Raw genomic sequence first — 23,027 nt, 5'->3', positions numbered from 1 at the left:
ACAGATTAGGAAACTGAGGCTCAGAGAGGTGAGGTTGCTTGTCCAGTGTCACACGGAGACTCCTGCCCGTCACCATCACCCCCACAGCTGCTAAAAGACAATCGCGTAAACCCGTCTGGCACAAGCGCCATTTCCTTCTTCCTGCCCTTTGCAAACCCTTTTTCCTCCGACCTCTTCTCCACCCATTAGCGTGCACCTGAGTCTGCCTGGATTCTTGAGCCCGAGGGTTATCTGTTGTGCTTGGGGTTTTGAGAGACACGTGCTACCCGGGTGAATGAATCGCACGTCCCCACCCCCGCCAACAGCCAATCACAGCCTGTCAGAGCCTGGCCACTTCCGCCTATTGCGGGCCGCGTCTGGGGCCTTGCGGCCCACGTGGGGCTCTGGAGACCAGGGAGTAGGTGGTGGTGAGCCAGGGGCGGGCTCCCCCAGCCTCGTCACCAATCCAGGGGCCTGCCGGGGACGGGAGGGGCGGGGCTGATGTGGGGCGCCAAGGCTTAAACGTGACGGGCAGGCGGGCGTAGGGAGGAGTCCCGGGCAGGGGAACGGTGAGTGACAGAGGAGGCTGTCCAGTAACAGGAGGGGTTGGGCTGTCTGAGCCAATAGGAAGTCCGCAAGGCGGGACTGGGACCGCAGCAAGTTCGGTTGCGCGGAGACCGCAGCTGTTCCCTGTCAGTGGAGGCAGCGGCGGTAGAGGCGGTGGCGGCAACTTGCGGCAACACCGAGGAGGTGAGTGCCGGCGGCGCTGTGCATTTTCCTCTTCCCGCAGCGGGTCGGAGCGGGTGGGCGTGCGCCGGCGCTGCCGCGGGGGACGCTTATGTAAGGGTCGCGCGCGCCAAGGCGGCGCCAGCTCCACGAGTGACGGCTGGAGGAGACGGCAGCGGGCGGTGCGCGACGCGCCGCGCCGCGCGCCGCCCCTCCCCTCCCCCTCCCGCGAGGGACTGTTTGCGCGAGCCCGCCCCCCACCCCCGCCCTGGGGACCCGTCGCCCCAGTTCTCCGGGCCCGCCGCCCCGCGAGCATCCTTCCCGCGTTGGCGCAGCCCGGCCTCGTCCAGTCGGCTCCCCGGGGGCCGCCGGCGGCCTTATTCCTGCTCTCGGGCCCATTTTGCAGATGGAGAACCTGAGGGCACGGAGCCCTCAAATGCCTCGCGCGAGGTCCCTGAGGGCTCGAACCCAAGTCTGTCAGAATCCGGAGCCCAAGTGTCCCCCACCATACTGGAAGTTGCTCAGCTCTGAAGAAAGCCATGGCGTGTAAGGCGAGGGTTTTCCGTGTTACGAGTGCCTGCACTCTGCTTCCCATAGGATCCACCTGGTAACCCTGGGGGGCATTCTTGTAATTCCACTTAGTTTCAGAAGAGGAAGCTTCGGGCGCCCAGAAGCAGTGATTAGGAGGAGGTGGGGCTGAGCTCAGCCCGTTATTTCTACAGCTTTTAGCAGTTTACAAAGTGCAGTGAGTAGCAGCTGGCCCTCCGGGAAATGCCCTCCTGGGCACGCAGTCTGAAGCCCTGGCTTGCCCTGGCTTTGAGGACCTGCCATACACGTTCCTCCCAGCACATCTTGCTTTGTGTACTTGGAGTGAGTTGTTCCACCTCTGGATATCCTTTTCCTCATTTCACAAGTGCCGGGGCTAGGTCAGGTCCCTAGGTCCCTGGGAGCTTTGAAATTCTTAAAAATTTGATTAAAATTCATTTTGTGATAAAGAGGAGGCCAGGGATCCCCGTTCTGTAGCTGAGAAAACTGAGGCTCAGAGAGGTGCCGCTATTTGTCAGATCATAACCAAGGCCTCCCCAGTCTTTACCAAGAAGTCTTTGCCTTCCCGTTGCTCCCTTACCCACTGCTACCAGCAGCCTTGGCCTCCCCACCCCCCACCCTTCCCCTGCCTGTGATGCACATACTGGAGTGGATGTGCTCAGCATTTCGATGCCCTCGCAGCTACAGCTGTTCTGCCTGCCTGCTCTTCATCTAAACCCTTGAACTCTTCATCACATCCTTTGCACACCTGTCATGTTCAGAGCCCTAGACTGGGTGCTGCGCGAAGACGTGGGAGACGAGGTGCCCCAGAACTGCCAACAAACTGGTTGGGGGAGAGAAAAAGAAACAGAGCGTAAGCAGAAAGTCGGCATGCCGCAGATGTTTGTAGAGAGCTGGTGTGGGCGAGGTATGGCCAGAGGAGGACGTGGAAGAGGAAGTTCCGTAGAGGCTGGCAAATCAGGGCAAAACTCACACCAAGGCCAGGGACAGGAGAACTGGACTGGCTGGGGCTGGATGGGCATGGATTAGGGAAGGCTTGGTGGAGGCGGCGAGTTGGGAGCCTCCTTTTTTTTTTTTTCCTATAAATTTATTTATTTTATTTTTGGCTGCGTTGGGTCTTCGTTGCTGCGTGTGGGCTTCCTCTAGTTGCGGTGAGCGTGGGCGACTCTTCGTTGCGGTGCGCGGGCTTCTCATGGCGGTGGCTTCTCTTGTTGTGGTGCGCAGGCTCTAGGTGCACAGGCCTCAGTAGTTGTGGCTCACGGGCTCTGTAGCGCAGGCTCAATCGTTGTGCCACACAGACTTAGCTGCTCCGTGGCGTGTGGGATCTTCCCGGACCAGGGCTCGAACCTGTGTGCCCTACATTAGCAGGCGGATTCTTAACCATTGCGCCACCAGGGAAGCCTGAGTTGTGAGCCTCTTGATTCCATGGCGGCCAGCAGTGAAGAAGCAGTGATTGGATTTGAGCAGCCAAGGTTTTATGGTGAAGTACAGGTGAGTTTTAAGTAACTGGACCCTGGCAGAGGAAGGCTGAGGAAGGTGGAAGGAGAACGTGGAGTTAGCACTTCCCAGTTGAGTGTGAGAAGTTTGGTTGGTCATCTCGCAGAGGCCTCTGCAGGAGGCGTTATAAGGTGAGGGCACTTGCTAAGGTGCGGGTGAGTCAGAAGTGAGATTGGGTCCAGAGGCGCCGGGGTGCTTGGTTGGGCTCTGAGGGCCCAGCAGCAGCGGGCCTGAGCTACAGTCTGTTCTGTTTGTGTTCTAGTAAGCAACCTATGAGCACGTGTCCTTGTGAGAAGTTTCTTAGTGGCTGCTCTGCCCTGCAGAAAAGGGCTTTGTTCACTATAGCTGCGCAGTATCTATTGGTTGAATTGAATTAGGCTGCCATTCAGAATTTCTGCAGTTTACCCCAAAGTCCCCTCTGCTCCTTATCTCTTTATCTTTCTCTACTGAAGCCTGTCCCAGCTTGACTGACTCTCTCCGTGCCAGTTCTCACCTCCAAGATCATCCCTCAGAGGGGTTTGCCTTGATGTTGTAACCCCGGTGGATCCCTCCTGCCTTTGAGGTGCTAGTACAGGCGGCTTATCTTTTTTTTTTTTTTTTTTTAAATCCTCTGCCTTGTTTTCCCTTTGTCTCACTTCCAGCGCCCTGGGTGCTGTGCTAGGTCCCTGTCCTGACACTGTTTGCAGAGGCGTGGGGCACTGGGGCACAGCAGGACTGCAGATCCAGGTCTCATTCCAAGTCACAGCACATTCAGGGGCTGCAGGGATGATTGTCGTATGTCAGAGGATCTGGGCGGAAGGCCTGGGCAGGCCCCAGACTGTCCAGATCTCTCCCTGGCACTTTCCCGCGTGAGCTGGAGACCTCCGGCCGGTAAACATTCCCCGTGAGGACTAGTGTGGGCCTTCTCTCTGGCTCCCTCCCAGTAGCATCTTACTGTCTTCTGAACAGGGCCCTCCTCCCCCCATCCAGAAGGTGTGCCTGTTTGGGGGCAAGTTTCTCTTCCAGACACATCGTTCACAGAAGTGGGGCATTTGCCTGCTCTCTCTGAAGCCTCACCTGGGCCCGCCTGACCATCTCTTCCCTTCCCTCTGTGTCTTAGCTGCCTCTTGTCTCAGCTGTGGATACTTTGCCAAACTGTCAAAGGAGTAGGGCCTGACGGTGGAAGCTGGGACAGTGACGAAGAGGAAACCGTTTCCTCTTCCTTACTGAAGGAAAAGATAGGCTCCCACCTGTTGGGCTTTTTCTGCTCTTTGACCCCACAGGTACCCTCTTCTGCCTCAGCCTCATCTGAGACTACTGGCTGTTGCCCCGAAACTCACTTCTTTGTGTCCTTCTTCTGATCTTGTTCCTGACGATCTTGACTCTGCAGGACTTTTCCTCTTCTCTGGTCCTGTCGAAATTACTCTTCAGGCTTTCCTGCAATAAGCCTTGCTGAATCTATTGAGCTGGACGTGGGTTCTCTCTTTTAATAATAATGATGATAAATAATGATTGATTGTTATTAATAATAAAAGTCATCCTTTGTTGAGCTCATACTGTGTGGTGGCAGGGACCTTGCTAAGCCCCTTTTATGTGTTATTTGATTATCACAACAACCCTACAACAAAAGTACAGTTAGCTCCTTGTTTACAGATGAGGAACTGTGAGTGAAATAACTCCCTCAGAGTCACACAGCTAGGAAAGGGCACGGCTAGGGTCCTCCCCAAGCTGTCAGGCTCAGAGTACACACTCGGGTCCCTCTCACATACTATCCTGTTCTTACCTCTACTAGCTAGCCCCCAACAATGGTGCCCTATGCAGGGTTTGTGCTCAAGATGTATTTTATTGAATTGAATGCCCCAAACATTCATTTTCAGCCTTGACATAATCTACCAAGGCAACTCGTTTTCTTGGAACATGGACTTAGTTCATTTGATGGTTTGCTGGCCTGTGTCTCCATTTTGCTCTTTACTGACCAGTGGCTAAAGCTAACGGACAGGTGTGGCCTTTCAAAAACAAGCAGTCTGTAAACTCTAGAAAGTGGTCACGCATCACCAACTGGGCTCCCATGGGTCCAAACACAGGTGTGCTCTTTGTGTGTGGGGTGGTGGTCTCTGCAGGAAGGGATCTGAGGACATAGCTGGCGAAATAGGAAACACATCAGCTTCTTCATTTGCGTCCAGTTGCAGAGTGAGACAGGAACCAGGCTCAGAGAATCCGGAGGTGAGTTAGCTCCTGAAGGATTGGAGGTGGCTCGAAAATTGGCCTGAGGTTGGATGGGAATGGGCAGGAAGACCGGACACTTCAGATCAAACAAGAAAAGTTTCTAGAACTTGTTCTTGTGTAGTGGGTGCCAGAAAAAGGTTTTACTTAAGTGCTTCTTATTAGGCACGTCGGCCAACCGTCTGAGCGCGTCCTCTATACCAGGCACGGTGCCAGTGCTTTGAGTGTGTACCTCCTCGGGACCCCTCCTCCCTGGGTGGTGGTGTTACTCCCATTTCACAGATGAGGAAACAAGCTTTGAGTGGTTCTGGGAGCGGGTGGCAAAGCAGCAAGAATAGAGCCCAGGTAGTTGGACAACAGAGCTGGGTTGCTCTCAGCCCCGTGCTGTCCTGGTGGCCCCCCAGATACCCTTGAGATCAGGGGAAGGCAAAGCAGCAGTTCTTCTCTGGGTTTTAAGTCTGTGTTCCTGCTATGCCTGGCTTCTCTGGGGAGTGCTGGGAGAGAAACGAGGGTAACACTTTCTTTTTCTTTTATTTAGATAACCCCTGCCTCCTGAGAGCTGACAACACACTTGAGGGTAAGTCCTGTGCCTGGATCCAGGTCAGTGGGATGCCTGTGGGAGCAGCAGCTGTAGATGTTAGCAGTCCTCGCACATCAGTGATCAAGCTCAATAAATAAAAAAGGCCAAGCTCTGAGTTTTGGAAAATATATGCAGTCTTTGTCTGTTCCAGACTCTCTTGGTTTTCTTGGTTTTCACAGGAAAGTGATGTCTGGCTCCCTACTGGCCCCAGTTGGCTGCTGGCCAGCCTCAGCAGGAGGCCCTGCTTCTGGAAGGGTGTGGCTTGGGATGCCTGGTGGTGGGGGAGAGTGGCGAGGCTCCTCAGGACCACAGGAAGGAAGCATCTGTAGGGCTGGGCAGCCTCTGAGAAGAGCCCTTGAGTCCACGTGGAGAGCAGGCAGCTGGGCACAGGAGGTGGCTCTGTCAGCTGGCTGTAAAAGCACTTGACACATGTGTCCAGACAACGATGAGGGGGTGAAGGTGGACTTGCCCCTCCTTCCCCCCACATAGTGCTCTGTGTGGCAGCACGGCCCTGTATAACCTCCTGCTCTTAAGGTTTCCCCTCACACAGGAAACTCCACCGATTGCATTGATCCCGGTGCATCTCCGCAGCCTAAATTCCAAGGCCCTCAGGTCTGGGGTCCACCTGGTGGTCTGTGAGAGGGCCCTAACCGGGCACGGTCCTGGCTCTGTGTAGCATCCCGCCTGCATTTCAGACACTGGTATGCTCTTCCCTTCGTCCAGAGGCAGGCCAGCCGCTACCCCCTGGTTCACAGTCAGGTGCCCTGGGAACTTAGTGGCTCAGGGGCAGCTTTGCCCAGAGCTCAGGTTCAGTGCTCAGTGTGGAGATTCCTTTGCCCGGGGACTTTTTTCATATGATCCTTCAGAACCCATAAGCTGTTCTCCGTCCTGAGATTTTTCCACAGTCCTCACGTGTCCTAGGTCTTGGGCCAGGAGTGGCCGTTTTCCACTCTGAGATGGAGTTTTTGCTTGGAAAAGTGGACGGAGTGTAAAGGCAGGTGGTATGAGTGGAAATGCCTCCGGACCTGTGACGGACTCCACCCTCCACAAACTTCCCACTATTCTCTCTGCTTGCTGTCGGTCTCCCATCTTAGCTGATAGAGTTGAATGTTGTTGCTCTTTCTGGCATCCCTGTGAGGAGAAGAGAGTTTGGTGACAGTCCCAATTTCTCAGCTTACGGAGCTGAGAAATTGGGGCTCAGAGAAGGCTAATTAGCAGAATCCAAGATTCTGACACCCCTCCTTTTTTTTTTTTTCCAGAGTATCATCTTTTCTTGAATGTCTTCCCCAAATCCATCAGTAGGAAGGGAAAATTAGTCGCCAGGAAGGGCCTTCTTCTGCCAGGTCATCTAATTTGTTAAAGCTTGTTTGGCTTTTCAGTCCCTACTTCCCTCCTGAGTCCATGGAGCTTTGCTTAGTTACTGTAACTAAGACTCTGCCATTGAAGGTTCTCGCCTTCCCCTGTCCTCCTCCTTTTGGTCGCCTTGGTGATCCTGGAGGGAGGTAGATGTGGGCTTTTTTTTTTTAAGTATTATTCCAGAAGGCATAACCCTGGGTCATCTCAACACCCCCTCATTGCTGCTCTTCCTCACCTCCTTACCCTGATTTGCCTGTGGGGCAGGGGGCGTTTGGCGGTGGTGCTGGGATATCGGATATCCAAGGCAGCTCTAGGTACATTTCCACCAGCTGTGGGCCAGACTCCACATGTGGCAGCTCCTCTCTGGCTGAGGCCTCGGGAAAATTCCATGATCTGGCTGTGCTGAGTCATGCTTAGTCTCTGAGGATACGTGTGTCACCTTTCGCATGTCTGTCACTGGTCAGCCCAGGATCTGGGAAAGGCTGCAGTTACTATAGAGTGATATCATGCTGCTGATCTTTTCTATTTGCCCATCGCTGTATGCTTTTCCCAGTGCTTTTACTAATGTGCTGTTTATCAATATGAAAATGATTAATATTAAATCATTTATAATAAGTGGATTATTCTGGAAAACATTCCTCTCGTGAATGAGGAAACTGAACTTCAGTGAGACCAAGTGACTTGGTGAGTTTTGGGTGACTGGTGAGTAGCATGCTTGAGTGAGATTTTTTAATCATCCCCCCCGCCCCCGGGTTTTTGTGTAATGCAAAGATTATTCAGAAGTTACTTTGATTGTACAAATTGATTTTCAGTTTGTTCAAGTTACAAACTCAAAAATCTCATTCTTCCTTTAAGGGCCAGTCTTTTACATTTAGCTTTTAAGTGTAGCCTACAAATCTTTCTGTTCTACTTATGATTCTAGAAAATTTTAATAATCACTTTAAGGGGTCTTTGGGTTAATACTTGATCCATTTGCAATCTTAACTCATTTGAAAATTTTAAATTGAGTTTATGAATTACATTCAACTTCCTTTAATAATACTTGAAATTGTCTGATTACCAAATCTTTAATACTTAAATATTCCTGTTTAACTAATAAATTAAACTGACTCTTAAATTTTCTTAAACATTCCTATACTGTTTTATCTTATTTTTTCACACAGCTTTACTGAGGTGTTTTTGACATAATAAATTGCACATATTTAAAGTGTACAATTTATATTTTGAAATATGCATGCACTTGTGAAACCATGACCACAATTAAGATAGTGATTATCCAAAAGTGTCCTTGTGCCCCTTGGTAATCCCTGCCTCCCACCCCTCTCTGCCTTTACCATCTCCAAGTAACCACTGAACTGCTTTCTGTTACTATAGATTAATTTGCATTTTCTAGAATTTTACCTAAGTGGAATCATATAGTATGTACTCCTTTTTTGTCTGGCTTCATTCACTCAGCATAATTATTTTGAGGTTTGTCTATGTTGCATGTATGAATAGTTCTTTTTATTGCTGAGTAATATTCCATTAGTGGATATTCCACAATTTGTTTATCTCTTCACCTGTTGGTCATTTTAGTTTCCAGTTTTTGGTGATTCTAAATAAAGCTGCTGTGAACCTCTGTACAAGTCGTTGTATGGACATATATCTCCTTTTATCTTGGCAAATGTGTAGGAGCAGAGTGGCTGGATCATATGGTAGGTATATGTTTAACTTAAACTGCCGGACCATTTTCCAAAGTGGATATATCATTTTACATTCCCACCAGCAGCAGATGAGGGTTCTGGTCCCTCCACACCCTTACCAACAATGGAGACGGTCAGTCTTTTTCATTTTAGCCATTCTGAAAGGTATGTAGTGGCATCTCATGGTGGTTTCAATTTGAATTTCCCTGGTAGCTAATGATGTTGAGCATCTTTTCATGTGCTTATTTGTCATCTGCCAATACTGATTTTATTTTATTTTATATTAGTTTTTTAAAACTTCATCTTTTTTTAAAAAATGTTTTATTTATTTTATTTTATTTATTTATTTTTGGCTGTGTTGAGTCTTTGTTGCTGTGCGCAGGCTTTCTCTAGTTGTGGTGAGCAGTGGCTGCTCTTTGTTGCAGTGTGCGGGCTCCTTATTGCAGTGGCTTCTCTTGTTGCAGAGCACAGGCTCTAGTCACAGGGGCCTCAGTAGTTGTGGCATGCGGGCTCAGTAGTTATGGCGCATGGGCTTTGTTGCTCCGCGGCATGTGGCATCCTCCCGGACCAGGGCTCGAATCCGTGTCCCCTGCATTGGCAGGCAGATTCTTAACCACTGCGACACTAGGGAAGCCCCAATACTGATTTTAAACTTAGTAAAATTCCGAGTTAAAATCCTAAGTTTAAACCAATTACTCAGTTACATATTTTAATTGGAATCTTGAGACTGACTCGTTACTCTGAACAGACCAAATTCCCTTGAACAGTGAAGTACATAAAGTAACAGACACACACAGATTTCTTAACACAAAATTATAAATATTATGGTTTTTATTTTCTTAGGCATATTTATATGCTTAAATTTCGTCTTCCTGGAGTTAAAGAAGCTTGCCTAATAAGGAAATAATGATATGATCTCAAACTGTAGTAAATCACTTTCCTAAGTGACATTTGGAGTTTCTTTCTCAACTGGATAACACTTTTTTTTTTATAATTCAAGAGATTGCTGCCCAGGGTGAAACTGGGTCTTAGTCTTTGAATCCAACTGCTAGGCAGAGCCCCGAGTCATTGCCATTTTGCCCCCAATTGGGGATGGTTTCATAGCCCATGTGCCCTAGATTGAGGCATACCTAATCCTTCTCTTCTCATGGAACTCTGCACTTCTATACCCAGGCTGCTACGCTGTGTGACTGGATTCAATTAATCTACTTAAGCCTTCATTTCTGTGCGCTATGGCCACAAAATAGGTGGAATTAAAATACAAAATAGGTGGAATTTAGATTCTGCATATCTTCCAAACCTTTGATCAAGGACTAGTTTTAAAATCTTGCCAGTGGGACTTTCCAGGTGGCACAGTGGTTAAGAATCCACTTGCCAGTGCAGGGGACATGGGTTCAAACCCTGATCTGGGAAGATTCCACATGCTGCAGAGGCTAAGCCTGTGCGCCACAACTACTGAGTCCTCATGACACAACTACTGAAGCCTGCGTGCCTGGAGCCCATACTCCACAACTAAGAGAAGTCACTGCAATGAGAAGCCTGTGCACTGCAACAAAGAGTAGCCCCTGCTCTCCACAACTAGAGAAAAGCCTGCGCGCAGCAATGAAGACCCAATGCAGCCAAAAATTAATTAATTAATTAATTAAAAAAAAATCATGCCAGTGACACAGCAGTGTGGGAATTTGAGTCCCAATCTTCTGTGTCTGGCGTTTCCTCCCTATACCTTACATCTTATCAAATGCAGAGAAAGGGAGTCTGGTACTTAAGGGTTCTTGGTTTCTGGTCAGGCTTGGTTACTAAGAAATTCTGGCACCTGAAACCCATGCCTGCCTTTTCGTATTCTTTAGTTCATCCCCCTGGAAATGGTGAGAACCCTGGCCTCTCCCTAACCTCCCAGTGGAGAGCTACAAGTCTCTTTGGAGGGACATTGTGATCAAACTCTTGTTAGAGATTTGGATATTATTTTATTTATTTTATTTTTTTAAAGTGATTTTTTAAAACTTTATTTTTAAAAATTTATTTATTTATTTATTTTTGGCTGCGTTGGGTCTTCGTTACTGTGCGAGGGCTTTCTCTAGTTGCGGTGAGCGGGGGCCACTCTTCATCGTGGTGCGCAGGCCTCTTACTGTCGCGGCCTTTCTTGTTGCGGAGCACAGGCGCCAGACGCACAGGCTCCGTAGTTGTGGCTCACGGGCCTAGTTGCTCCGTGGCACGTGGGATCTTCCCAGACCAGGGCTCGAACCCGTGTCCCCTGCATTGGCAGGCAGATTATCAACCACTGCGCCACCAGGGAAGCCCTAAATTTATTATTTATTTATTTATTTTTGGCTGCGTTGGGTCTTCATTGCTGTGCGTGGGCTTTCTCTAGTTGCAGCGAGCGGGGGCTACTCTTCGTTGCAGTGCGCAGGCTTCTCCTTGCGGTGGCTTCTCTTGTTGCGGAGCACAGGCTGTAGGCGCACAGGCTTCAGTAGTTGTGGCACATGGGCTCAGTAGTTGTCGCTCGCGGGCTGTAGAGCACAGGCTCGGTAGTTGTGGCGCACAGGCGTAGTTGCTCCGCGGCATGTGCGATCTTCCCGGACCAGGGCTCGAACCCGTGTCCCCTGCATTGGCAGGCGGATTCTTAACCACTGTGCCACCAGGGAAGTCCCAGAGATTTGGATTTTAGATGATAAACAGATCTGGACTTGCGTTCCTGTCTTGGTCACTGGGTGTGGCCTTAGGAAGCTTGTGACTGGTGAGTGGGACCTGGCTGAAAATTATTAATGCAGGCTGACCTCTCCCCTGTTGTCTAATGCTTATGTGGCTCCATATGGGTAAAAGCAAAGGTCTGTGGAGTTCCATGAAAAGGAAATTTGAATAGGGGACTGTCTTAGATTCCTGCTTTTCAGAAGTTTTAAATACAGTCTTTCCTTACCTTTGACTCTGAGTTCCCCCTTCAGGTGGTGAAGGAGCATTGCGTGATACACAGCGTGAGAATCTATTAAATGATGGCAGTGACATCACTGAGTATTAGCATCTGCATCCAAAGAGATAGGAAAATGTGCTCCATATCAGGGCAGGGCATTAAATGGCAGAGGATACAGAGAAAATTAAAACTAAAACTTAAAAAAAAAAAAGGCATTTGACAAGGCATTTGACATGGCAATTTCAGTTCTAGAAATGTAACCTAAGGTATAATGGGACAAGCACACAAGCATACTAGGCTGTTTGGATCAGCATTTTTATAGCAAAAAAAAAAAAAAAGGGAAACCACCAACTGTACATCAGAAAAGGATTGCTACATATGCAGTCCATTCAGTGTCATACAATGCAGCTTTAAACATAGCCCGTGTACCCTGATCAAACTGTTGCTGTAAACCTATTACCACAGAGCAAGAGCCAGGATACTTTTACTCGAGAAAAGGTAAAACAAAATGAATAATACCTCATTTTGGTTATTTTGGAATGTTATTCCAATTTTTTTTCTAGATGCTGGAATTATAAAATTATGTGTTTAATAAACGTTGCTGTGTCTTGTAAATAATCAGATTTTTAAAAAAATTTAGAGAAGTGTGGCATTTAAAACACTATTTGGGGCTTAAGATCAAGTACAGAGTGTTTAAGTATCAGAGTTCTTTTACCCATATTCTTCAAAAAATTGCTTAGAGGGATGAAAACCTCTTTCTAACTGCCATATGAGATATAGATTCCTCGGGAATGGTGAAATAAGGAGTTCTTAAAAGGTATTCCTCTGTAAAAGAAATGAGAAAACTGGCAAAAATTGTCAGAGTCAACTTTTTCAGAACTCTGGAAATTAACCAAAGGCTTACAGCAATCCAGGGAACATTTATTCAAGAAAAATGGCTGAATCTTGTTTTCAACAAAAGATTATGAGGCATGTAAAGAATGGCATATACACAGGGAAAGACACAATCAGTAGAAACTGTCCCTGAGGAAACTCAGGCCTTAGACTTTATAGACAAAGACTTTAAATCATCTGTTTAAAAATATGTTTAGGGCTTCCCCGGTTGCGCAGTGGTTGAGAGTCCGCCTGCCGTTGCAGGGGACACGGGTTCGTGCCCCGGTCCAGGAAGATCCCACGTGCCGCGGAGCGGCTGGGCCCGTGAGCCATGGCCGCTGAGCCTGCGCGTCCGGAGCCTGTGCTCCGCAACGGGAGAGGCCACAACAGTGAGAGGCCCGCGTACCGCAAAACAAAAAAACAAAAAAAAAACCAAAACAAACAAAAAATATGTTTAGGACTTCCCTGTCAGTCCAGTGGTTAAGACTCGGAGCTTCCACTGCAGGGGGCATGGTTTTGATCCCTGGTTAGGGAATTAAGATGATCTCCCATGCCTCGCTGCATGGCCAAAAAAAAAAAAATGTTTAAAGAACTAGGGGAAAGTATGAGAACAATGCCTCACCAAAAAGAGATGATCAATAAGAGATACAAATTACCAAAAAAAAAAAAATTCTGGAGTTGAAAATTACAATAACTAAAGTGAAAAAATCACTAGGAGCTCAACAGCAGAGTTGGGCAGGCAGAAGAATCAGCAAACTTTTTTTGTTTTGGCCGCGCCACGCAGAATGTGGGATCTTAGTTCCCTGACCAGGGATTGAACCCGCACCCTCGGCAGTGAAAGTGCAGAGTCCTAACCACTAGACCACCAGGGAATTCCCAGAATCAGCAAACTTGAAGATAGGTCATTTGAGGTTAAACACTGAGAAACAGAAGGAAAAAAGAATGAAGGAAAATGAGCAGGGCCTCAGACACCGACAGCATACGCATGATGGGAGTCCTAGAAAGAGGATAGAAAGGAGCAGAACGAATGTTTGATGAAATAGCCCTAAAATTCCCAAATTTGATGAAAAACAGTAATTTATGTACCCAGGAAGTTCAGTGAACTCCAAGTAGGATAAAATCAAAGAGGTCCACACCTAGACACATCATAATCAAAGAATCTTGAAAGCAGCAAGACATAAGCGACTCATCACAAGGACCTTTGATAAGGTTAAGAGCTGACTTCTCCTTGGAAACCATGGATGCCAGAAGGCAGTGAGATGAACATAGATGCCATATGAGGCAAAACCTTTAACTGTATTTGATCTTTGAGTCTTAGATGGCTCTGATCTCTTCCATCTTCAGGGATAACATGTCAATGTAGTCCCTAAATAACAATTACTCAAGCTCCTTTCACACTTGACCTGTAGGAATTCTTTTACCAAGTTCCCCTCTGCAGGTATTTTTAGAAATACCTAAGGAATACTTATTATGTGTTCCACCAAACCTGGGACATAGTTGGGGCTCAAAAAATCTTTGTTAAATGAATAAAATCTACCTGGGTTACTGATTTCCTTGGCCAGCTGTCTATTTTCTCTTCTGCATGTCACTAGTTCTCCCTGTCTCAGGGCTGTTGCCTCCTTCCTCATACTATTTTGCCTTCAACATGCAAACAGACTTAACTCATAACTTCTCAAAGTACATCTTTTATTATATTTTATTTTATTTTTTTGGCGATACGCGGGCCTCTCACTGTTGTGGCCTCTCCCGTTGTGGAGCACAGGTTCCAGACGCGCAGGCTCAGCGGCCATGGCTCACGGACCCAGCCGCTCCGCGGCACGTGGGATTTTCCCGGACCGGGGCACGAACCCGTGTCCCCTGCAACGGCAGGCGGACTCTCAACCACTGCGCCACCGGGGAAGCCCTCAAAGTACATCTTTTAAAAATATTACCAGGCTTCCGGGTGGTGCAGTGGTTAAGAATCTGCCTGCCAGTGCAGGGGACACAGGTTCGAGCCCTGGTCCGGGAAGATCCCACGTCCCGCAGAGCAACTAAGCCCGTGCATCACAACTACTGAGCCTGCACTCTAGAGCCCGCAAGCCACAACTACTGAAGCCTGCGCACCTAGAGCCCGTGCTCCGCAACAAGAGAAGCCACCGCAGTGAGAAGCCCGCGCACCACAACGAAGAGTAGCCCCCACTCGCCACAACTAGAGAAAGCCCGCCCACAGCAACAAAGACCCAACACAGCTAAAAATAAAAATAAATAAATAAAATTTAAAAAATAAATAAAATATTACCAGATATTTCACAAAATTTTACTGAATGCTCGGGGATAGCAGGTTGGAATTACAACACAGAAAAAAAATTTTTGTCCCCAAAGGTGAATTCAACCTTTACCTCAAGAAAAATAGAACAACTACTATAATCTACTAATGGCAGCCTCTCCCCTACCCATCAGCCATCAAGGTTTCAACTGTCTCACCCCAGGACACTATGGAACCAACTGCTGATGTTCTGTTGCTTTTGTTGTTGATAATATTCCTTATATGTGTATCACACTTTAGAGTTTTATTCTTTATTGGACAGTTCTCATTGGGACAGGTTAAGGTTGTGGTTTCATCGTCATGGATGATGGATCAGAGGTTCGGGGGGGTTCAGTGACTTACCCAGCTCCACCAGTAAGAGGCAGAGCCAAGCTTTGGAAGCAGCAGTTCCAGTTCCTGGCCTTGGGTTCTTCCTGCTGTCCAGAATATTAGAACATGATGCCTCAGTGTCACTGTGCGCAGGTCTGAGAAGACCAACCCGAAACTCTCCGACTTTCCTACTTAAATTAATCTCTTCATCCGTGTTTGCTGCTTTTGTCCCAAAAGCCATTTGTTGTCACCTGGACTTGTGGCCGGTTGGGAGTCTTCACTCAGGGCAGGGCTCTCCTCCCTGCCATGTTGCCTAAGACCTTTTGCCTTTCCTCAACCTTTCTGGATTTTGACTATTCAGTTCCAGCCGGTTGCAAAACAGCTGTTTGTGTTTTTGCTGACCCGAATCATCTTTCCATCCCTTTTTACTTCTGATAGTCTTAAATGGCAGTTTCAATATTTGGCAAAATAAATTCCCCGTGATCTAATCCTGAGTTTTCACACTTCACTGAATGGTTTAAAAAGGGCAAAAGTTATTACTGTGCATTGTTCTAAGAAAGTGTTCTTTGCTCAAGCATTTGCTGTGCATCTGTGGCAGGCACAGATGGATCTGACGACATGGCCCCTGCCTTCAGTCGCTTATCCTGTGGTTGAGGAGAGAAGGGATGCATGTCCTGGGGCAAAATACATGCTCGCTCAAGTAGTAACTAGCTAATAAGGAACAGTCATAACTGCTGTTTACTGAGTGCTGTTTCTGTGGCAGGTAAGATGCTAAATGCAAAAACGAATGTAGAAAATTATCAGGCAAGTTCCTTAGGCTCTTTGAGCTTTGGTTTCCTCGTCTATAACATAGGGGCAATAAGACCTTCCTCATGGGGATATTGGGGGGATTAAATGAAATAACGTAAAGCGGCACTTAGTGGGCACATCCTAGTGGTGGCTGTGTTGATGGGGCCAGTGGAGAATAGTTCCAGGAGAACTCATTATGGAGAGTAGAATACATGAGGCCAAGGGCCTGCAAGCTGAGGGGACTGGGTGGGAGGGGAGCTGCTCAGAAAGGACTTCTTGGGAGAGCTGGCCCTTGAATGAGGGAGTCACATTGGGGTTGGTGGAGAGGAGGGGACGGTACCCAGGCAGTGGCACACGGAGGAAAGTCATGGCGATGAGAAGAGCCAGGCATGGGAAAGGGGTGATGCCCCTAGCCTCACTGTCAGGAGGAAGGCGATGGATGGTCCATGAAGGTGGAGATTTGTGTTTGCTTTGTCTTCTGCTGAACACACAGGACCCTGGAACTTAGGAAACCCTGTTTAAAAAAAAAAAGGATGCTCTTGGGGATTAGTGAGCATCAGGGCTGGGAGATTCATTCTGTGAATGCCCAGCTGCCTGTTGGAATTTGAGACAAGAAGCCTCTGAGATGCTTGAGCTGGCGACCCCCCGAAAGGTGAATGGGGTTTTGAGAAACTCTTCTGGAAGCAGTGAGCCAGCTGACCTGGCATGGGGAGAGGCAGGAGGTCAGGGTGGGGGACCAGCTCTGAGAGGCAATTGTTGCAATTCAGACCAGCTGTTACCACGTGTGTGGACTAGGGAAGGGGTGGTGATGGGAAGGAAGAAGTGAACACAGAAGAAAGGTTGTCATGGAGCGAAGTGGAGAGAGGACTTGGAGAACTCTAGTTTGTAACTCTACCTCTGTCCCGAAATGCAGAGCAAGAAAAGCAACGCATTCATGTAGCTGAAGGACTGAGGTCGGGGAGAGTGGAGAGGCGTAGAAATAAGGAGTTGAAGTGGGGTGCCATCTTTGGAGATGGGCTATTAAACCCCGCTCAGAATTTCCTGAGAAAATTGAGTTTGCTTGAGACCGGAGCAGTTAGTCCTGAGAACTTAACCTGGAGAAAAGTTAGAATAGATGGGGGGCACCTGCTGACGAGAGGGGAAGTGCGTGAAGACTGAAGTCACAAGTTAGGGGATGGTCAGCTTTACCTTCTATTGTAGGAAAGGTCTGAGTCTAGTCTTGCAGCTGGCCTCTCCCTTTGTTGTTTTTACAACTCTGAGTCAGTTTTCTTCCCCCTCATGACTCACTTCTGCAGCTGGGGAGAACACACAGCTTAAAGAGGCTTTCTCTCTAGGGGGCAGATGAAGGACATTTCTGGGGCAGAGGGCCCCAGAATGTAGCCATTCCTAGCAGACTTATGGCCCCAGAAGGACGTTTCACTCACTGCCTCTTTGAGATTTTTGTCCCAGATCAGCCAGCCCGGCAGAATAAGCCCAAGTGGTCAGTTATCGATGGGATCCCAACCAGGGGTCTCTGATGGTGTTTTTTACGTTGAACATCTCTGACACCAAATGTGTGCTGTTTTTCCCAGCACCAACAAATTCTCTGACTCTGGCACCAACTGGGTGATCTACAATTTAATTCAGTTCTGACACTAACCACTTGGAGTTAGCGCAGATACCAGAGGTTAAGCGCTCAGTCCCACAAGACTGTCCCTATTTCAGTCCCCAGTCCCCAGTTACCACCTGTACTTCTGACCAACCGACTAGAAATAGGGCATTCCCACCTAGGTTTGATAATTTGCTGTAATGGCTCGCAGAACTCAGGGAAACACTTTACTTACATTTACTGATTTATTTTAAAGGATACAAATAAACAGCCAGATAAAGGGGTACTTTAGGTGAGGTCTGGAAGGATCCAGGCACAGGATCTTCTGCCCCCATGGAGTTAGGGTGCCTCACCCTACTGGCATTCACCAACCAGGAAGTTCCCTGAACCCTGTGGTTTAGGGTATTTATGGAGGTTCCATTGTGTAGGCATGATTGGCCATTGGTGATTAACTCAATCTCCAGCTCCTCCCCACTTCCTCGAAGTCGGAAGTCAGGGGTTAGGGCTGAAAGTGCCAATCCGCTAATCACGTGTTTGCTTCCTGCGGTTAGCCAGCCCCTATCCTGACGCTATATCTAGGAGCTCACCAAGAGTCATTGTATCAGCACAAACTCAGGCGTGGTTGAAAGGGACTTTTATGAATAACAGAAGGTGCTCCTCTCACCCCTATCACTCAGGAAATTCCAAGCGTTTTAGAAACTCTTGTGCCAGGAACCTAGGGCAAAGACCAAATATATATTTCTTATTATATCACAACATTGCAGGGTCTCTGTGGGATTCTGGGCTTGGATGGGCTGGAGTTGTACCCTGGCTGTGAAATTTTTTGCAATGATGGAGGACCTTCCACCCTGAAATCTGAGGTCTGGTGAAGCAGTTACTGATAAGGCAAAGGAAGCCCAGGTGTGATCCATGTAATGGCCTCAGCAGCACTACACTTGAACCTAATAGAGTTTAACAGGTTACCAAGTGGTAACCCAAAAGATTAGGGCTTGACTTAAAAAAAAAAAAAAGAGTTTTATATTTTAGCTCAGTAATACTTGCACCTGGTACAGATGTTTAAATGTATAAAAATCTCCTTTTGGGGCTTCCCTGGTGGCGCAGTGGTTGAGAGTCCGCCTGCCAATGCAGGGGACACGGGTTCGTGCCCCGGTCCGGGAAGATCCCACATGATGCGGAGCGGCTGGGCCCGTGAGCCATGGCTACTGAGCCTGCGTGTCCGGAGCCTGTGCCCCGCAACGGGAGAGGCCACAACAGTGAGAGGCCCGCGTATCGCAAAAAAAAAAAAAAAAAAAAAAAATCTCCTTTTGTTTTCTCTCCCTTATAACCCAGTGTCTCTCCCTAGAGGCCACCTCTGGTTAAAGTGTCTTGTCTATCCTTTTAGAGACGATGTGGCCATTTAAAATAGAAGTATATTTCTGTTCTTTTTTTCTCCTACACCCTCTCTGCTCTGTGCCCTTTTCATTTATGAATGTATCTTAGAGATACATTGCATATCAATACGGATGTCTGCCTCACTCTTTTTCTTTTTTTTAAACAAAATGCACATCTTTATTTGTATATTGGAGAGTCTGAAAGAATATATACCAAACTGTTAATTCTATTTGAGGAAAAAAAGGGAGGGTATCAGTTACTGTGTTTTCACTTGCAAATAATAGAAAATATAGACACAAATATGCTTAAATAATAAATGGAATATAGTGACCAAGTAACCAAAAAGCTCAGACGTGAAGTGGGCTTTGGTGAAGGGTTGATGCAGGAGTTCAACAGTGTCATTCAGCTGCCAGCTTTTCTCTGTCTTGCCCTTTGCCTTCAAAGGTAAAAGCTTCTTGAGGACGTTATGCTAAGTGAAATAAGCCAGACAAAAAAGGACAAACACTGTATGATTCCACTTATATAAGGTACATAGAACTGTCAGACTTTTTTTTTTTAACATCTTTATTGGAGTATAATTGCTTTACAGTGTTGTGTTAGTTTCTGCTGTATAACAAAGTGAATCATTATATGCATACGTATATCCCCCATATCCCTTCCCTTTTGCGTCTCCCTCCCACCCTCCTTATCCCACCCCTCTAGGTGGTCGCAAAGCACCGAGCTGATCTCCCTGTGCTATGCAGCTGCTTCCCACTAGCTATCTGTTTTACATTTGGTAGTGTATATATGTCAATGCCACTCTCTCACTTCGTCCCAGCTTACCCTTCCCCCTCCCCGTGTCCTCAAGTCCATTCTCTACATCTGTGTGTTTATTCCTGTCCTGCCCCTAGGTTCTTCAGAACCATTTTTTTTTTAGATTCCATATATATGTGTTAGCATACGGTATTTGTTATTCTCTTTCTGACTTACTTCACTCTGTATGACAGACTTCAGGTCCATCCACCTCACTACAAATAGCTCAATTTCGTTTCTTTGTATGTCTGAGTAATATTCCATTGTATATATGTGCCACATCTTCTTTATCCATTCATCTGTCAATGGACACTTAGGTTGCTTCCATGTCCTGGCTATTGTAAATAGAGCTGCAATGAACATTGTGGTACATGTATCTTTTTGAATTATGGTTTTCTCAGGGTAGATGCCCAGTAGTGGGATTGCTGGGTCATATGGTAGTTCTATTTGTAGTTTTTTAAGGAACCTCCATACTGTTCTCCATAGTGGCTGTATCAATTTATATTCCCACCAACAGTGCAAGAGGGTTCCCTTTTCTCCACACCCTCTACAGCATTTACTGTTTCTAGATTTTTTGATGATGGCCATTCTGACTCGTGTGAGGTGATAACCTCATTGTCATTTTGATTTGCATTTCTCTAATGATTAGTGATGTTGAGCATCTTTTCATGTGTTTGTTGGCAATCTGTTTATCTTCTTTGGAGAAATGTCTATTTAGGTCTTCTGCCCATTTTTGGATTGGGTTGTTTGTCTTTTTGATATTTAGCTGCATGAGCTGCTTATATATTTTGGAGATTAATCCTTTGTCAGTTGCTTCGTTTGCAAACATTTTCTCCCATTCTATGGGCTCTCTTTTTTTTTTTTACGGTTTCCTTTGCTGTGCAAAAGCTTTTAAGTTTCTTAGGTCCCATTTGTTTGTTTTTGTTTTTATTTGCATTTCTTTAGGAGGTGGGTCAAAAAGGATCTTGCTGTGATTTATGTCATAGAGTGTTCTGCCTATGTTTTCCTCTAACAGTTTTATAGTGTCTGGCCTTACATTTAGGTTTTTAATCCATTTTGAGTTTATTTTTGTGTATGGTGTTAGGAAGTGTTCTAATTTCATTCTTTTACATGTAGCTGTCCAGTTTTCCCAGCACCACTTATTGAAGAGGCTGTCTTTTCTCCATTGTATACTCTTGCCTCCTTTATCAAAGATAAGGTGACCATATGTGCGTGGGTTTATCTCTGGGCTATCTATCCTGTTTCATTGATCTATATTTCTGTTTTTGTACCAGTACCATACTGTCTTTTTTTTTTTTTTAACATCTTTATTGGGGTATCATTGCTTTACAATGGTGTGTTAGTTTCTGCTTTATAACAAAGTGAATCAGTTATACATATACATATGTTCCCATATCTCTTCCCTCTTGCGTCTCCCACCCTCCCACCCTCCCTATCCCACCTCTCCAGGCGGTCACAAAGCACCGAGCTGATGAGCTGATATCCCTGTGCTATGCGGCTGCTTCCCACTAGCTATCTACCTTACGTTTGGTAGTGTATATATGTCCATGCCTCTCTCTGGCTTTGTCACAACTCCCCCTTCCCCCTCCCCATATCCTCAAGTCCGTTCTCCAGTAGCTCTGTGTCTTTATTCCTGTCTTACCCCTAGGTTCTTCATGACATTTTTTTTGTTAAATTCCATATATATGTGTTAGCATACGGTATTTGTCTTTCTCTTTCTGACTTACTTCACTCTGTATGACAGACTCTAGGTCTATCCACCTCATTACAAATAGCTCAATTTCGTTTCTTTTTATGGCTGAGTAATATTCCATTGTATATATGTGCCACATCTTCTTTATCCATTCATCCGATGATGGGCACTTAGGATGTTTCCATCTCCGGGCTATTGTAAATAGAGCTGCAATGAACATTTTGGTACATGACTCTTTTTGAATTTGGGTTTTCTCAGGGTATATGCCCAGTAGTGGGATTGATGGGTCATATAGTAGTTCTATTTGTAGTTTTTTAAGGAACCTCCATACTGTTTTGCATAGTGGCTGAACCAATTCACATTCCCACCAGCAGTGCAAAAGTGTTCCCTTTTCTCCACACCCTCTCCAGCATTTATTGTTTCTAGATTTTTTGATGATGGCCATTCTGACTGGTGTGAGATGATATCTCATTGTAGTTTTGTTTTGCATTTCTATAATGCTTAATGATGTTGACCATTCTTTCATGTGTTTGTTGACAGTCTGTATCTCTTCTTTGCAGAAATGTCTATTTAGGTCTTCTGCCCATTTTTGGATTGGGTTGTTTGTTTTTTTGTTATTGAGCTGCTTGTAAATTTTGGAAATTAATCCTTTCTCAGCTGCTTCATTTGCAAATATTTTCTCCCATTCTGACGGTTGTCCTTTGGTCTTGTTTATGGTTTCCTTTGCTGTGCAAAAGCTTTGAAGTTTCATTAGGTCCCATTTGTTTATTTTTATTTCCATTTCTCTAGGAGGTGGGTCAAAAAGGATCTTGCTGTGATTTATGTCATAGAGTGTTCTGCCTATGTTTTCCTCTAACAGTTTTATAGTTTCTGGCCTTACATTTAGGTCTTTAATCCATTTTGAGCTTATTTTTGTGTATGGTGTTAGGGAGTGATCTAATCTCATAGTTTTACATGTACCTGTCCAGTTTTCCCAGCACCACTTATTGAAGAGGCTGTCCTTTCTCCACTGTACATTCCTGCCTCCTTTATCAAAGACAAGGTGACCATATGTGCGTGGGTTTATCTCTGGGCTTTCTATCCTGTTCCATTGATCTATCTTTCTGTTTTTGTGCCAGTACCATACTGTCTTGATTACTGTAGCTTTGTAGTATAGTTTGAAGTCAGGGAGCCTGATTCCTCCAGCTCCGTTTTTCATTCTCAAGATTGCTTTGGCTATTTGGGGTCTTTTGTGTTTCCATACAAATTGTGACATTTTTTGTTCTAGTTCTGTGAAAAATGCCAGTGGTAGTTTGATAGGGATTGCATTGAATCTGTAGATTGCTTTGGGTAGAAGAGTCATTTTCACAATGTTGATTCTTCCAATCCAGGAACATGGTGTATCTCTCCATCTATTTGTATCATCTTTAATTTCTTTCATCAGTGTCTTATAATTTTCTGCATACAGGTCTTTTGTCTCCTTAGGTAGGTTTATTCCTAGATATTTTATTCTTTTTGTTGCAGTGGTAAATGGGAGTGTTTTCTTGATTTCACTTTCAGATTTTTCATCATTAGTGTATAGGAATGCAAGAGATTTCTGTGCATTAATTTTGTATCCTGCAACTTTACCAAATTCATTGATTAGCTCTAGTAGTTTTCTGGTGGCATTTTTAGGATTCTCTATTTATAGTATCATGTCATCTGCAAACGGTGACAGCTTTACTTCTTCTTTTCTGATTTGGATTCCTTTTATTTCCTTTTCTTCTCTGATTGCTGCGGCTAAAACTTCCAAAACTATATTGAATAAGAGTGGTGAGAGTGGGCAGCCTTGTCTTGTTCCTGATCTTAGTGTAAA

General features: G+C 46.2%; 1 protein-coding gene across 3 annotated transcripts in view; it reads left to right on the top strand.

Annotated features, from left to right (window-relative positions):
* Positions 1 to 648: 648 nt before the first annotated feature.
* The window catches only part of PC (pyruvate carboxylase), a 106,706-nt gene continuing 84,327 nt past the window's right edge, over positions 649 to 23,027 (top strand). The window contains exons 1-3 of one of the 3 annotated variants that reach the window (XM_082659784.1): positions 683 to 729; positions 1,112 to 1,251; positions 5,489 to 5,527. The gene's annotated coding sequence lies outside the window, so the exon portion shown is untranslated. Of the gene's footprint in view, positions 730 to 1,111; positions 1,252 to 5,488; positions 5,528 to 7,429; positions 7,571 to 23,027 lie in introns of those variants that run through there. The other 2 variants (XM_082659783.1, XM_082659785.1) reach the window with 2 other exon arrangements.

Source organism: Grampus griseus (genome assembly GCF_964374135.1).
Source record: "Grampus griseus genome assembly, chromosome: 8".
Lineage (NCBI taxonomy): Eukaryota > Metazoa > Chordata > Mammalia > Artiodactyla > Delphinidae > Grampus > Grampus griseus.
This window is presented reverse-complemented; position numbering and strand designations above follow the sequence as displayed.